The sequence below is a fragment of the Lithobates pipiens genome, unplaced genomic scaffold (assembly GCF_037356315.1).
Source record: "Lithobates pipiens isolate NorthernLeopardFrog02 unplaced genomic scaffold, aLitPip1_a1.2 Scaffold_30, whole genome shotgun sequence".
Classification (NCBI taxonomy): domain Eukaryota; kingdom Metazoa; phylum Chordata; class Amphibia; order Anura; family Ranidae; genus Lithobates; species Lithobates pipiens.
The window spans coordinates 164,496,045-164,511,394 of NW_027507791.1; the positions used below are offsets into that span (position 1 = coordinate 164,496,045).

The 15,350-nt window shown below is 50.2% G+C and overlaps 4 pseudogenes; all 4 read right to left on the reverse strand.

The window, feature by feature from the left end:
• Window positions 1–2,532: 2,532 nt before the first annotated feature.
• Window positions 2,533–2,651, reverse strand: LOC143950047 (5S ribosomal RNA; annotated as a pseudogene).
• A 6,364-nt stretch (window positions 2,652–9,015) lies between these two features.
• LOC143946869 (5S ribosomal RNA) lies at window positions 9,016–9,134 on the reverse strand (annotated as a pseudogene).
• Window positions 9,135–9,236: 102 nt separating this feature from the next.
• LOC143950063 (5S ribosomal RNA) lies at window positions 9,237–9,355 on the reverse strand (annotated as a pseudogene).
• A 4,047-nt stretch (window positions 9,356–13,402) lies between these two features.
• LOC143949998 (5S ribosomal RNA) lies at window positions 13,403–13,521 on the reverse strand (annotated as a pseudogene).
• Between the last annotated feature and the right edge of the window lie 1,829 nt (window positions 13,522–15,350).

Below are 15,350 nucleotides of genomic sequence, written 5' to 3' on the forward strand. Positions count from 1 at the left end.
ATCTTCTGTGGTATGTCGCATTCGCAGTCTGGTCATCTCCTGTAGTATGTCGCATTCACAGTCTGGTCATCTCCTGTAGTCGCATTCGCAGTCTGGTCATCTCCTGTAGTCGCATTCGCAGTCTGGTCATCTCCTGTAGTATGTTGCATTCGCAGTCTGGTCATCTCCTGTACTATGTCACATTTTCAGTCTGGTCATCTCCTGTAGTCGCATTTGCAGTCCGGTCATCTCCTGTAGTCGCATTTGCAGTCTGGTCATCTCCTGTAGTATGTCGCATTCACAGTCTGGTCATCTCCTGTAGTCGCATTTTCAGTCTGGTCATCTCCTGTAGTCGCATTCGCAGTCTGGTCATCTCCTGTAGTCGCATTCGCAGTCTGGTCATCTCCTGTAGTCGCATTTGCAGTCTGGTAATCTCCTGTACTATGTCGCATTTGCAGTCTGGTCAACTCCTGTACTATGACGCATTTGCAGTCTGGTCATCTCCTGTAGTAGCATTCGCAGTCTGGTCATCTCTTGTAGCATGTTGCATTTGCAGTCACTGTATTTTATGTGAAATATAAATATGCATATGAGCGTATCATTTTTTTTTTTTGGTGGGGGGAGTGGATCTTGGGTGGGAGTTCCCACACTTTTTTCCCCAGGACTTGACCCCTGGTGGAGAAGAAGAGGGCACGTTGCTCCACATTTTTTGGTCCTGTCCTAGCTTGGTGGACTTCTGGACAGAGATCCGATGCATAACACAAAAATTCACAGACTTCTCCATCCAGGAAGAGGCTGCATTCTTTCTCTTGCATCATTAACAGATTCCCAATAAGAAGTACAAAAAAAACAATTTTACGGCATGTGATAAATGCGGCGAAATCCTGCATCCCTCTCTATTGGAAAAAATGTCCCCCCCCTTTCATTACTTACTGGCTTAGGAAAATAGAGGACATTAAAAAAAATGGAGGACTTGATCCTCACATCACAAGGTAAACAAGAATTTTTTAAACAAACCTGGGACATCTGGAATACCTTTATATTCTCGCTGGAAGGATGTCGCCTGCTATCGCCTTAGTGCTCTGAGCTTTCCTTGACTGGCCCCTTGGACAGTGGCTGCCATCGTGTCTCGTCCCCTCTTCTCCTTTCCTGATCTTTCACCCCTTCTCTTTTCTGCCTTCCTCCCCTATCTATCACCCCCTCCACCCCCTCTCTCTTCTGGAAAAAGTGGAAAATTGGGAATTACGGCCCCACACCCCCCTCTGGATGGATTATGCAGGGGGGACCTGGGGTTTGTGTGACCCTGGATCTTGGTACAGTACTTTATTCGTGCCTCGAATCATTGTGATTGATGGAAGGCAGACTCACAGTTGCGAATATACCTGTATCAAGTATTGTTCAGCTGCTTTTTGCTCTGTATTTCTCTGTTGCATTATGTACTCGGGGGACCATCTTCCCCTGTTTGGAGAAAAAATTATATTTGAAAAAAAAAAGAAGCCTACGACACCTGGTATTTCCAGGCGGTCTCCCATCCTGGCATTAACCAGGCCCGACCCTGCTTAGCCTCCAAGATCAGACGAGATGGAACAGATTCAGGGTGATGTGGCCACAGCCAATATCTTCAGGCACTCTCAACTCTCTTGACAAACGCCAAGATGGTCACCTTGGGAACAAGCAGAAAAAAATAGGTCAACGGCAACAACATAAAAAGAAGCCTACGGCACCTGGAAATCCCAGGCGGTCTCCCATCCAGGTACTAAACTGATCCCAACCCTGCTTAGCCTCTGAGATCAGATGAGATTGGGCTCTTTCAGGGTGATGTGGCCATAGCAGATTTCTTCGGGCACTCTCAACCCTCTTGACAAACACCAAGATGGTCACCTTTGGTAAACAAAAAAAAATAAACAAGTCAACACCAACAACATAAAAAGAAGCCTACAGCACCTAGTATTCCCAAGGCCCAACCCTGTTTAGAGATCAGAGGAGATCGGGCACTTTCAGGGTGATGTGCCCATAGGCAATCTCTTTGGGCACTCTCATCCCTCTTGAAAAATGCCAAGATAGTCACCCTGGGAAACAAGCGAAAAAAAACAGGTCAACGCCAACAACATAAAAAGAAGAATACGGCACCTGGTATTCCAAGGCCGTCTCCCATACAAGTACTAACTAGGCCCAACCCTTCTTAGCCTCAGAGATCAGAAGAGATAGGGTGCTTTCAGGGTGATGCGGCTGTAAGCGATCTCTTTAGGCACTCTCAACCCTCTTGACAAATGCCAAGATGATCACTTTGGGAAACAAGCGAAAAAAACAGGTCAACACCAACAACATAAAAAGAAGCCTGCGGCATCTGGAAAACCCAGGTGGTCTCCCATCCAGGTACAAACCAGGCCCAACCCTGCTTAGCCTCTGAGACCAGACGAGATTGGGAACTTTCAGGGTGTTGTGCCCGTAGGCAATTTCTTTGTGCACTCTCAACCCTCTTGATAAATGCCAAGATGGTCACCTTGGGAAACAAGGAAAAAAAAACAGGTCAACGCCGACAACATAATGAGAAGTCTACGGCACCTGGTATTCCCAGGCTGTCTCCCATCCAGGTACTGACCAGGCCCATCGCTGCTTAGCCTCCAAGATCAGATAAGATTGGGCTCTTTCAGGTTGATTTGGCTGTAGGCACTCTCTTTGGGCACTCTGAAGCCTCTTGACAAAGGCAGAGATGGTCACCTTGGGAAACAAGCTAAAAAAAACAGGTCAAAGCCAACAACATAAAAAGAAGCCTACGGCACCCGGTATTCCCAGGCGATCTCCCAATCATGACACTAACCAGGCCAGATCCTTCTATGGCAGCTGGTCTTCCCAGGCAGTCTCCCATCCAGGTACTAACCAGGCCTGACGCTGCTTAGCCTCTGAAATCAGAGGAGATCGGGTGCTTTCAGGGTGATGTGGCCGTAAGCGTTCTCTTCAAGACACGCCCAACCCTCTTTTTTTTTTCAAATATATATTTTATTAGTTTTCAACAATGGGACAAGGGCCCGTTTAACATACAGCGGTAGCAAAAAAATGGAGGTCGCAGCCTCCAAGTCACTCATCTTGACAAGATATAAAATACAGTGCATATTCCAACAGCACAAGAAAGAGAATATAACCAGGGTCCATATGTCCCCGAGGTCCAGTTTGTTGGTATAGCCAAAATCTAAACAATATAGGCCGACATATCGCTACCAGAAAAGAATGAGAGAAGAAAGAAAGGTAAGTTACAGGGGAGAGGGGGGAGGATCGGAGAGAAGGGGGGCATGGAGGGACAATGGGAGGCGTGCGACTGAGATACCTGTCCATGGGGTTGGAACCTCCGTGTACTGCCTAGTGTCCATGTAATCACAACAGCTCAAGTCGCAAGCAGCGACTTTCCTTCATCTGAAAGTATGAACATATTCCAGAGAGACCAGGTTTTCCTGTAGGTGTCCTGTCTGTGTTGCGCTGTCAACACCAAGTCCTCCATTTTATTCATGTCTTCTACCCTCCTCAACCACATTGCTACGGTCGGAGGACAGTCTTGTTTCCAAAGTAGGGGGATACAGGATTTGGCAGCGTTAGTCAAGTGTCGCAGTATAGATCTCTTGTATCTTCGGGGGGGCAGGGTGGACACATGGAGTAGAAAGAACGCCGGGTCGTTGGGAATCAGCAGGTCCATAAAATTTTGAGACACCGTTCGCACTGCAGTCCAGAAAGGCGTCAACTTAGGGCAGGACCAAAACATGTGTAACATGGACCCCCTCTCTTCATGACATCGCCAGCAACTTGCTGACGTGTCTGGGAAAATGGCATGTAGGCGACTAGGTGTAAGATACCACCGGGTCATGATTTTATAATTGGTCTCTTGTATTTTAGTGCACAGTGACGTTTTAAGAGAATGGTCAATTATATTCTGTTTCTGGACTGCAGTAAAGGTGCATTGAAGCTCCGCCTCCCACTTGTCCAAGCACGCCAGGCTCGGCGGGTGGGCTGGTGTATTCAGTGTCGAGTACATTTTAGAGAGGACTCGAGAAACTGGTTCCGTGCCTGTGAGGAATTCCTCGTATGGGGTCAGCGGTCGTGTATAAGACTGGGGATTTGGGATGCTTTGAAGAAAATGGTGTATCTGTACTGCGTCCCAGAAGGAGAGCTGGAAGGAGCCCGCTGGGTCGGTTAGCTCCGTTAACAAGGGCCACCTATCTCGCCGCACAAATCGTGCAGCCGTTACACAATCTGACTCCCTCAGCGCCTGAAAGCGTGTAGGTGAGTTCCCGGGGGGGAACCGGTGGTTACCTAGAATCGGGGTCAAGGGAGAGGTTTTGGTAGTCAGGGAGTTTTGGAGTGTCGCCTGAAGACATTGCGTCAGAGTGTTCCCTATCAAGGGATGCGATTTTATCTCAGGGGGGAGGGAGCCACCACACCATAGCGCAGAATGCAGGGGAATGTTTACCTGCCGTTGTTCTATCTGTACCCATAATTTCAATTCTTGATGTCTCCCCCAGTCCACGATTCTGCCTAAGTGTATTGCTTGGTAGTATCTCCTAATATCGGGGAGTGCCAGTCCCCCATATCGTTTGGGCGCAGAAAGTTGGGCACGTGGTATGCACGGTTTCTTGTATGCCCAGACAAATTGGACAAACAGGGTCTGCACCTGTTTAAAATATGTGGGAGGTATTCTGATCGGGAGAGCCTGAAAGAGGTATAACAATTTGGGCAGCACACTCATTTTTTTCTTATGCCATGTGTCTAGCAGTGCCCTAATCTGTATCAACAAAGGGGGAAAGTTATAGTCATAGATGCGAGACAGGTCAGTTGGGATTTTCGTGCCCAGGTAAGTGAAGGCAGAGGACGTCCATCTAAATCGGAAGGTGGATTGTAACATCGAGAGAGTACGTGCCGGAATAGATATCCCCATTGCCTCAGATTTAATAAAGTTAATTCGAAGGTTAGAGAGTTTCCCGTAAGTCTCGAATGAACTAAGGAGGTTCAGAAGGGAAATTATTGGGTTAGTGATGGAGAAGAGCATATCATCCGCATAGGCTGACAGCTTACAGTGCAGTCGGCCAATTGCCACCCCTTGTATATCGGGGTTCATTCTGATCTTGGCTAAAAACGGTTCCAAGGACAGAGCGAAAAGGAGGGGGGACAATGGGCAACCCTGTCTCGTCCCATTGGTGATCTTAAAAGGTTCTGATAGTATACCGTTGGCCTTCACCTGGGCTGTAGGACTACTATATATACTAGCTATGCGGCTCAGCATCACCTCCCCCAGTCCGATATGTCGTAGTACTGTAAACATAAACGACCAGTTAACCCGGTCGAACGCCTTTTCGGCATCAGTGTTTAAAAATAGACACGGGGTCTTCTTTGATTTCACAATATGTAACAAATTAAGCACTTTGGTGGTACTATCCCTAGCTTCCCTCGACGGGACAAAACCCACCTGATCCAGATGGATAAGTTGCTGGAGATGCGATGCCAGCCGAGTAGCCAGTATTTTGGTGAATAGTTTGAGATCTACGTTCAGCAGCGAGATAGGTCTATAACTGCCACAGGACGCCGGGTCCTTCCCCTCCTTAGGGATCACGGAGATATGGGCACCCAGGGTAGCGGAGGCGAACGTTTCTCCCGACCCCATGGCATTAAAGACCGTGAGTAGTTGGGGGCCTAATACTGGGAATAGGGTTCTGTAGTATTGTAAGGTATAGCCGTCAGGACCCGGCGCTTTCCCGGGCTTAAGGGACTTCATGGCCGTTTGGAGTTCTGGTAAAGTTATGGGAGAGTCTAAGATCCTCTGCGTGTCAGGCGAGAGAGAGGGCATGTGAGAGGTCGCAACGTATTCCTCCATGTCTGATTGGGGCGCTGTCACCAGAGGCCGGGAAGGAAAGGGCAAGGGAAGAGAGGGGAAGGAAACAGAAGGTTAAAACAGATACCAGAAAGAAAAGGAAAAAACGTTAAAAGAAGAAAGAGAAAAAGAGTCAGGAAAATGGGACAAAGTCTAACACCTTGTCCCTTACACAGTATAATATTTGCATATGGCGCTTGGTAGCCGTGTGGCAGAACCCAGCGACATATACCAACCTATTTGGGGGAGAGGTAGGACAGGGCTCAAAAAGAGAGCGCCCAGCCACACCTCCCCACCCGACACATCATAAAAATGAAAAAACATGTATCACTCCAAAAATATTGCAACAGGGATAACCCCCAACCCAGAAAAAAGGAGACAACAAATGCATAAAAACGGAAAAAAGTGAACGAAACAGGTGTTCCCATTCCCCACGGTATACGTCCCCCTCGTACCTGCTTTTCGGTAGACACCTGGCTCCAAACGTAGGAATTGCCGCAGCAAGAGGGCTGTTAATCCTGTATCTACCAGGCCATGTAGGAGACTGTCAACCCTCCCCAGATATACCCTGAGAGCCTGCCGATCGTTAGCCAGATCGGCTCCTAATACAGGACAAGTAGCCAGCCAAATGGTGCCCAACGGCCTGGTAGCCCGACCAGAGCCCCCAACTAAACACACACCTGCGACAGAGTCTTTCAATGCGTCCGTAATCCAGTGGATGCCCATGCCCCCAGAACCCCCATGGCATCAGGGCTCCATGCGCGCAGACATGTCAAACCCATTCCTCATCCGTCCAGGCTACCCGTCCGTATGTCCAGCCGAGGGGTTCACATGACTGCAACTCTCAGGGCCGTTGCCAATGGGGGGATTTCACGGCAGCCATCCCCACCCATCCAACGGTGGCAAAGGGTGTCCTCCCCGGTTAGGCGCTGGAGCGTGGAATGTTCCTGCCGTAACTGAGAAGGGATGTCCCACGGCAGACAGGCAGGGCAGAGTCAGCAAGACAAATACGTCAACCGAGGGGTGGGGGCGTAGCTCCTCACAGTTCCCCGGAGGGGGGGGGGCTGATAAAATGCAGGTAGGATCATTCAACACCTCGGGGCGGGTAGCCCACCAAAAAGAGAAAAAAAAAAAAAAAAAGGGGGGGGGGGGTGGTGCCAGGGGACCATGAGGGAGCCAGGTGGCAGTCAAGGTGCAAAGGTAACTGGAAATGTAGGGGCAAAGATAAGAAACAAAAACTTAACTGAGCAGGTGAGTTCCGAACCTGGGGTTGGGATCATCCGATTACGGTCAAACGAGGTTGGGCGGTAGCACCCGGGAGCCAGATCAAGATTCACGGACATCCTCCTGAGAGACCGCTCTAGGTCGGCGACGACCTCTTTGTAATCCGGGAGGCACTGCAGCTCCTTGTCCAGACATACTCGGTTGTCCTTGCGGTCGTGGGAGGAAAGCCAGCCAGTCAGGCATCCTCACCGGCTCTGAACCAAGAAAGGTAAAGAGGGCAGGCAGGGATTCAGGTTTCCGCAAAGTAAACGATCTCTGATCTTTCTTAAATGTCACTGAAAGCGGATATCCCCAGCGGTAAGTTATATTTCTTCTGCGAGCAAGGTCAAGCAGCGGCCGCAGCATGGCTCGTCTTTGCAGGGTGGGGCGGGAAAGGTCCGGGAGGATCTTAATGGTCGGCCCCATCAAATTCCAGGTCCCCGGCGTTCCAGGCTTTGCGTAGGATCTGTTCCTTATGAGGATAGTGGTGGATCCTGCAGATAACATCTCGGGGCCGCAGGGGGTCCGTAGGTTTAGGGCCTAGCGCTCTGTGTATCCGGTCGATCTCCACCCGGTCCGGGAGATCGATGCCTTCTATAGCGCGGAAGATAGCAAGAGCGGTATCCTGCAAGTCTTCAGGGCCTGTAGCCTCAGGTAAGCCCCGGAGTCGCAGGTTGTTCCTGCGACTCCTATCCTCCATTTCCTCCAAGTGGAGTTGTTGTGCCACCAGAGTCTCTGCGTGTGCCTCCTGGAGTCTATCCACCGCCGCTACACGTTGTTCAAAAGCAGCCAGAGAGGTCTCCCCCGCCTCCACCCTAGAATTAAGCGCCGATACGTCTGCCTTAACTGCCGCCATCTCTTTGCGGTGAGCCGCCTCCACAGTCCCTATCAGAGCGGTTATGTCCGCCTTCGTCGGCAACGCTTGGAGCAGCATACGCAGTTCAGCGTCCACTCTGCCTGTCGGCACGGCAGCCCGCCTCAGTTCGTCGTCCATGGGGTGGAGGTCCGGCGGAAATTCCCGATAGCCATCTGCTGGTGTATGCTCTGTATGCGAGAGTGGTGCTGGACCTGGGGACACGCTCTCCTCCTCCGTGCGAGTCGCCGCCATCTTGGCCTCCGGGGATAGAAATTGCTGGCGGTGAAATAACCGGCTAAGCTCTCCGGAGGTCGGGGTTTGAGGCGCCGATTTGAACAGTTTGTTGTTCCGCTTGGCTCCCTTCTTCTTAGCGAAGTGCATAGTGCTCTGTAAGGCACTGAAATGGTCGGGGTGGTCGAGAGGCGACCGGGCGCTCCAAAAAGAAAGTGCCCCCTACTCAGCCATCTCTAGTCCACCTGTCCGGTAGAACTGCAGGACCCTCGGCCGTGGTGGTAGGCCGGAACGGCCGCGGAGCACGATCCCGGGTGGGGGCCGCAGGAAACACCGGGGATCCGTAGGCCTTAGTAGGCCTCACTGGGCCGGAACCGGCCGCGGCCTCCCCGAGCGCCCCAGAGTCCAGGGAACGCCACCGGAGGGATCCTGGCAGGAGGGTGGACAACGTGGGGGGACCGATGGAGGTCTCTCACCTCTGCAGGCAGCAGGGCCAAGGCTTTTCCGGGAGGCCTCGGGGCAGAAAGATGGCGGCGGCCGGCGGACGGCAATGCGGCGGATCCGCGGAGTCAGCGGGCCGCCGAGCGCTGCAATATAGGCCTGGGACACCGCTGCGGGCTCCAACTAGCCGGCCGAGGTGGCTTGAGCAGGGATTGGGCACCGGATCGCGTGGATGGCTCCGCAGGTATCAGGAGCTTACAATCTAACATCTGTCGCCATTTGTGTCAGGCCACGCCCCCAAAAGAACACGCCCAACCCTCTTGACAAACGCCAAGATGGTCGCCTTGAGAAACAAGCAAAAAAACAGGTCAAAGCCAACAACATAAAAAGAAGCCTATGGCACCTGGTATTCCCAGGCGGTCTCCCATCCAGGTACTAACCAGGCCCAACACTGTTTAGCCTCCGAGATCAGACGAGATTGGGCGCTTTCAGGGTGATGGGGCCGTAGGTGATCTCTTCCGGCACTCTCAACCCTCTTGACAAACGCAAAGATGGTCACCTTGGGAAAAAAGTGAAAAAAAAAAACAGATCAAGGCCAACAACATAAAAAGAAGCCTACAGCACCTAGTATTCCCAGGTGGTCTCCAATCCAGGTACTAGCAAGGCCCAACCCTGTTTAGCCTCTGAGATCAGAGAAGATCGGGCGCTTTCAGGGTTATGTGCCCATAGGCAATCTCTTTGGGCACTCTCAACCCTCTTGACAAATGCCAAGATAGTCACCTTGAGATACAAGCGAAAAAAAAACAGGTCAATGTCAACAACATAAAAAGAAGAATACGGCACCTGGTATTCCAACGCCATCTCCCATCCAGGTACTAACTAGGCCCAACCCTTCTTAGCCTCAGAGAAGAGAAGAGATAGGGCTCTTTCAGGGTGATCCTGCTGTAAGCGATCTCTTTGGGCACTCTCAACCCTCTTGACAAATGCCAAGATGGTCACCTTGGGAAACAAGCGAAAAAAAAAATGAATCAATGCCAACAACATAAAAAGAAGCCTACAATAACTGGTATTCTCAGGTGGTCTCCCATCCAGGTGCTAACCAGGTGCTAACCAGGCCCGACTCTTCTTAGCCTCCAAGATCAGACGAGATTGGGTGCTTTCAGAGTGATGTGGCCATAGGCAATCTCTTCAGGCACTCTCAACCCTCTTGACAAACACCAAGATGGTCACTTTGGGAAACAAGCGAGAAAAAAAGCAGCTCAACGCCAACAATCTAAAAAGAAGTCTACAACACCTGGTATTCCCAGGCGGTCTCCCATCCAGGTACTAACAAGGCCTGACTCTTCTTAGCCTCCAACATCAAACGAGATTGGGTGCTTTCAGGCTGATGTGCCCGTAGTCAATCTCTTCAGGCACTTTCAACCCTCTTGACAAAGGCAAAGATGGTCACCTTGGGAAACAAGCAAAAAAATAAAAAATAAGTCGGAAGCTAGAGACAATACGGCTCGAGTCCTCCGTTTAATCCATGCAGCGCATGTACAGGGAAGGCCCTTGCTTATGTTGTCAACGGATGCGGAGAAGGCCTTTAACAGGGTGGCCTGGCACTTTTTGCAGGCCACCCTGGAACATATAGGTCTTGGCCCCAACATGATGAGCTGGGTAATGTCGCTTTACTCCACGCCGTCGGCAGCGGTACGGGTGACTGGAACCACTTATGTGTCACGTTCGGAATGACCCGAATATTACTGGCATATCCAAACCCTCGGCACACCACAAAATTGCGGCGTACGCTGACGATCTAATTTTTTTCGTCTCCAATCCACACATTTCCCTTCCCAATATACTCGCGGCTCTCCGGCGATACGGCAGCCTATCAAACTATAAAATCAATTGCGCCAAGTCGGCTGTATTGAATATATCGGTTCTACTGAGCTGAAAAATCTATACGTTACGTGGGCGTTGACATCGCAGCGGATTTGGCGCAATTGTACCCGCTTAATTTTGTCCCTCTCCTGAATAGACTGAAATCTGATTTGGGAAACTGGCATGCTTTAACACTGACCCGGTTCGGGCACTGTAATGCATTCAAAATGACAGCCCTCCCGCGGATCTTATACTTGTTCCAGACATTACCAATCCGGTTACCCCCAATTTTTTTCAGACAACTGCAGGTGCTGCTCTGGGACTTTATTTGGGCGCGCAAACTGCCCAGAGCCCGTTTGCAATTGCTTGCCAGACCAAAGGACAAAGGGGGTCTGGGTCTCCCAGATCTGAGACAATACTACAGAGCGACTCTGCTAGCGAGAGTCGTTGATTGGCATTGTAATGGCCCACACAAGCAGTGGGTGGAGATGGAGATTGAGGATGGATCCATTCCCCTATTGACCTCCCCGTGTTTCCTGTCCTCCCTACCAAAAGACCTCAGAGATCACCCCGTACTGGGAGCTACGTTGGCTGTTGTGCGGAGGTTGTTCCGCTGCACACACATTGCTCCCCTGCCATCACCAATGACTCCGGTTATAGGTAATCCAGACTTCCCACCGGGATTTACCAACAAGAAACTGCGACAGTTGACAGTGGTGGGGAAACTGTCACTTTCTTCTGGCCATACAAAGGGCCCCCTACACTCCTAGAGACCTGACGCCCTATGAATCCATCTGTCACAAAAGGGAACCTGTGCGACACACCCTCTCCCTCCTGTACAACCTATTGAGTAGTCAGGAGGAGGAGTCGACCCCACCATTTATCCACAAATGGGAGGGGGACTTAGGCATCACATTTACCCCACAACAGATAGGGAAGATCCTGACCTTAGTACATAAAGCTTCCATCGCAAACCAATATCAAGAATCAGGATACAAGATAGTCTCACACTGGTATAGAGTCCCATACCTTCCGAATAAAATGAATAGATCGATCCCAGATGTTTGTTGGAGGTGCAATTCAGATACGGGGACCATGGGACACATTTTCTGGGCATGCCCGGCCTTGAGGAACCTTTGGGTGGAGGTGACCGGGATGATAAAAACTCTCACAAATGTAGATATCGCAGACAACCCAGCAGCGTGCCTTCTACACTTGACCGAACAGCCTGTTCGAAAATACAAAAAAACCCTCACGATGCAACTCCTGAATGCCGCCCGGGCCTGCATTCCCACACTGTGGATGCAGCCTCAGCCCCCATCCAAGGTGCTGTGGTATTCCAAAGTCAATCATATTCTCCGGATGAAATTGACCGCCACCCTTCACAACACTGAAGAGGCATTTAGTGTTACATGGAGGCCCTGGAGGTATTTTACTGGTACTCGAGACTACATTCGGGTGGTGAGCAGTGCCCCTGTCCCAGAAAACGACTGAACATCTAACGCTTACCTACGTAGGCCATGTCTGCCCTGGGTGGCATTCCCCCCCCCTCCCTTTTTGTCTTTATTTTTATTTTTTTCCCCGCCGCCATCCCCCCCTCCTCTCTCTCCGTCTTTGCACTCTCTTCTCCCCCCGTCCTCCCTTTTGACTATGCCTTGTCTCCTTACTAGCCTTTGGGACCCAGAAGAACCCCAGAGTTCTGGACACGACCGGCTCATATTTTACTCTGGTTCACATAGGTCATGATAAGCTGGCTCGCTGTGGTCCCAGTTGTTCTCCATGATTACATTTGTCCGAACGGAGCTGCACTAGTTATACTGTACTACATGTCGGAGGTGGGGTTTCTCTCTTTTCTGCATGAAACTGTAGGACTCCCCTCTGAGAACTCAGAGTTATTTGGCTGCCTATTTTTTGTTACCGTGTAATTGTGACCCTGGGTCATGCTGTATGGTTGACTGTTATATTTATGTTGTTCTACTTATACTTAATAAAAGAATTAAAAAAAATAAATAAAAATAAGTCAATGCCAACAACTTAAAATAAAAGCCAATGGCATCGAGAAATCCCAGGCGGTCTCCCATCCAGGTACTAACCAGGTCCCAACCCTGCTTAGCCTCTGAGATCAAATGAGATTTGGCTCTTTCAGGGTGATGCAGCCATAGTAGATTTTTTCAGGCACGCTCAACCCTCTTGACAAACGCCAAGATGGTCACCTTGGGAAACAAACAAAAAAAACAAGTCAACGCCAACAACATAAAAAGAAGCCTACAGCACCTAGTATTCCCAGGCGGTCTCCCATCCAGGTATTAACAAGGCACGACCCTTTCTAGCCACTGAGATCAGCGGAGATTTGGCGCTTTCAGGGTGATGTGCCCATAGGCAATCTCTTTGGGCACTCTCTTCCCTCTTGAAAAATGCAAAGATAGTCACCCTGGGAAACAAGCGGAAAAAAACAGGTCAACGCCAACAACATAAAAAGAAGAATACGGCACCTGGTATTCCAAGGCTGTCTCCCATTCAAGTACTAACTAGGCCCAACCCTTCTTAGCCTCTGAGATCAGAAGAGATAGGGTGTTTTCAGGGTGATGTGGCTGTAAGCGATCTCTTTAGGCACTTTCAACCCTCTTGACAAATGCCAAGATGATCACTTTGGGAAACAAGCGAAAAAAACAGGTCAACACCAACAACATAAAAAGAAGCCTGCGGCATCTGGAAAACCCAGACGGTCTCCCATCCAGGTACAAACCAGGCCCAACCATGCTTAGCCTCTGAGACCAGACGAGATTGGGCGCTTTCAGGGTGTTGTGTCCGTAGGCAATTTCTTTGTGCACTCTCAACCCTCTTGACACATGCCAAGATGGTCACCTTGGGAAACAAGGGAAAAAAAACAGGTCAACGCCGATAACATAATGAGAAGCCTACGGCACCTAGTATTCCCAGGCTGTCTCCCATCCAGGTTCTAACCAGGCCCATCGCTGCTTAGCCTCCGAGATCAGATGAGATTGGGCTCTTTCAGGGTGATTTGGCTGTAGGCACTCTCTTTGGGCACTCTGAAGCCTCTTGACAAAGGCCAAGATGATCACCTTGGGAAACAAGCTAAAAAAAACAGGTCAAAGCCAACAACATAAAAAGAAGCCTACGGCATCCAGTATTCCCAGGCGATCTCCCAATCAAGACACTAACCAGATCAGATCCTTCTATGGCACCTGGTCTTCCTAGGCAGTCTCCCATCCAAGTACTAACCAGGCCTGACACTGCTTAGCCTCTGAAAACAGACGAGATCGGGTGCTTTCAGGGTGATGTGGCCGTAAGCGTTCTCTTCAAGACACGCCCAACCCTCTTCAAAAACGCCAAGATGGTCACCTTGAGAAACAAACGAAAAAAACAGGTCAAAGCCAACAACATAAAAAGAAGCCTATGGGCTTACAGCGGACCTTAAAAGATGGGACCCACTAGCTCTGTCATGGTTCGGACGCTGTAATGTGTTGAAGATGAACGCGATGCCACGACTTCTGTATCTACTACAAGCCTTACCTATCAAAATACCCCAGACTTTCTTTCATGCGGTTCGCTCAATCTTTATCAAGTTCCTCTGGCGTGGCAAACATACGCGTATTGGTAGGGCAATGCTATTGCGACCGAAATTGCGGGGAGGTATTGGCTTCCCGGACCCTGCTCTATATTACACAGCGACGCACATGACACGGGTGGTTGACTGGTGCCGGCATGGGGAACTGACGCTATGGGTCAAGCTAGAGCAGGAGATGGCGCGGGTTCCACTGGCTGGTCTGCCTTGGGCGGGGAGGCCATTGGAGTCCTGTGTGACTACTCACCCGTTAATTGGCCCCTCGCTCGCCGAGATGGATCGTTTTTTTCACCTTTCCCACCTGACTAACTTCCCTTCTCCTATGACCCCAATTATTGGACATCCTAGATTCCCTCAGGGCCTGTCTGACCAGGCCATTACCAGGCAAGCCCTGAAAGGGCTTCTGAGAGCAGCCCTATTTCTTGGACCCACGGGCTGGATTCCCACGGGGACCATACTGCTAGAGCAAGTACCTGTTGCATTGGATAGCTGGAGAGCTAGACAGCTCATCCATTTCCTCGGATCACTACCTAACCATTCGTTCTTCTCTAGACAATTCCACCCCTTCGAGAAACTTTGCCTGGATGATGGCCCAATTCGTGGTTCCCTCTCTAGGTCCTACCAAATCCTGACAGACGCACAATCCTCCACGGATCCGCCCTTCCTAGCTAAATGGAAAAGGGACTTACAAACTACATTCTCCAAACCACAGAAGGACAGAATACTCTTTTTCGCCCATAAGTCGTCACTCTGCAGTAAATATCAGGAGATCTCATATAAGCTGATCACATGCTGGTATCGTACACTGGCGGTGTTGGCCAAAATATTCCCCGGTCAATCTGACCGCTGCTGGCGCTGTGAGCAACAGGCTGGCACCATTCTCCACATTTTCTGGGAATGCCCTAAATTACAAACATTCTGGCAGCCTGTCCTGAGACTCATCCACAAGTTCACAGACATTTCCTTAGCCAATGATCCCACAGCAGTTCTTCTCAATCTAACTCCTATGTCGAGAAAGCGTTATCATAAGTCCTTACTTAAACATCTCCTCAATGCAGCTAGGGCCTGCATTCCAAGTCAGTGGAAACAGCAACTGCTCCAAAGGTGACCCAGTGGTTCGCAAGGGTAAATGATATTGAACGAATGGAAGACCTGACTGCCACAATGAGGGATAAAACGGAGGAGCAGGGGAACAGATGGTTCTACTGGAACAGTTGTGCTTTTCGGAAGAATACCTCCGCGAGACATAGTAAGCTCATGGTGATCGTTGGAGATCG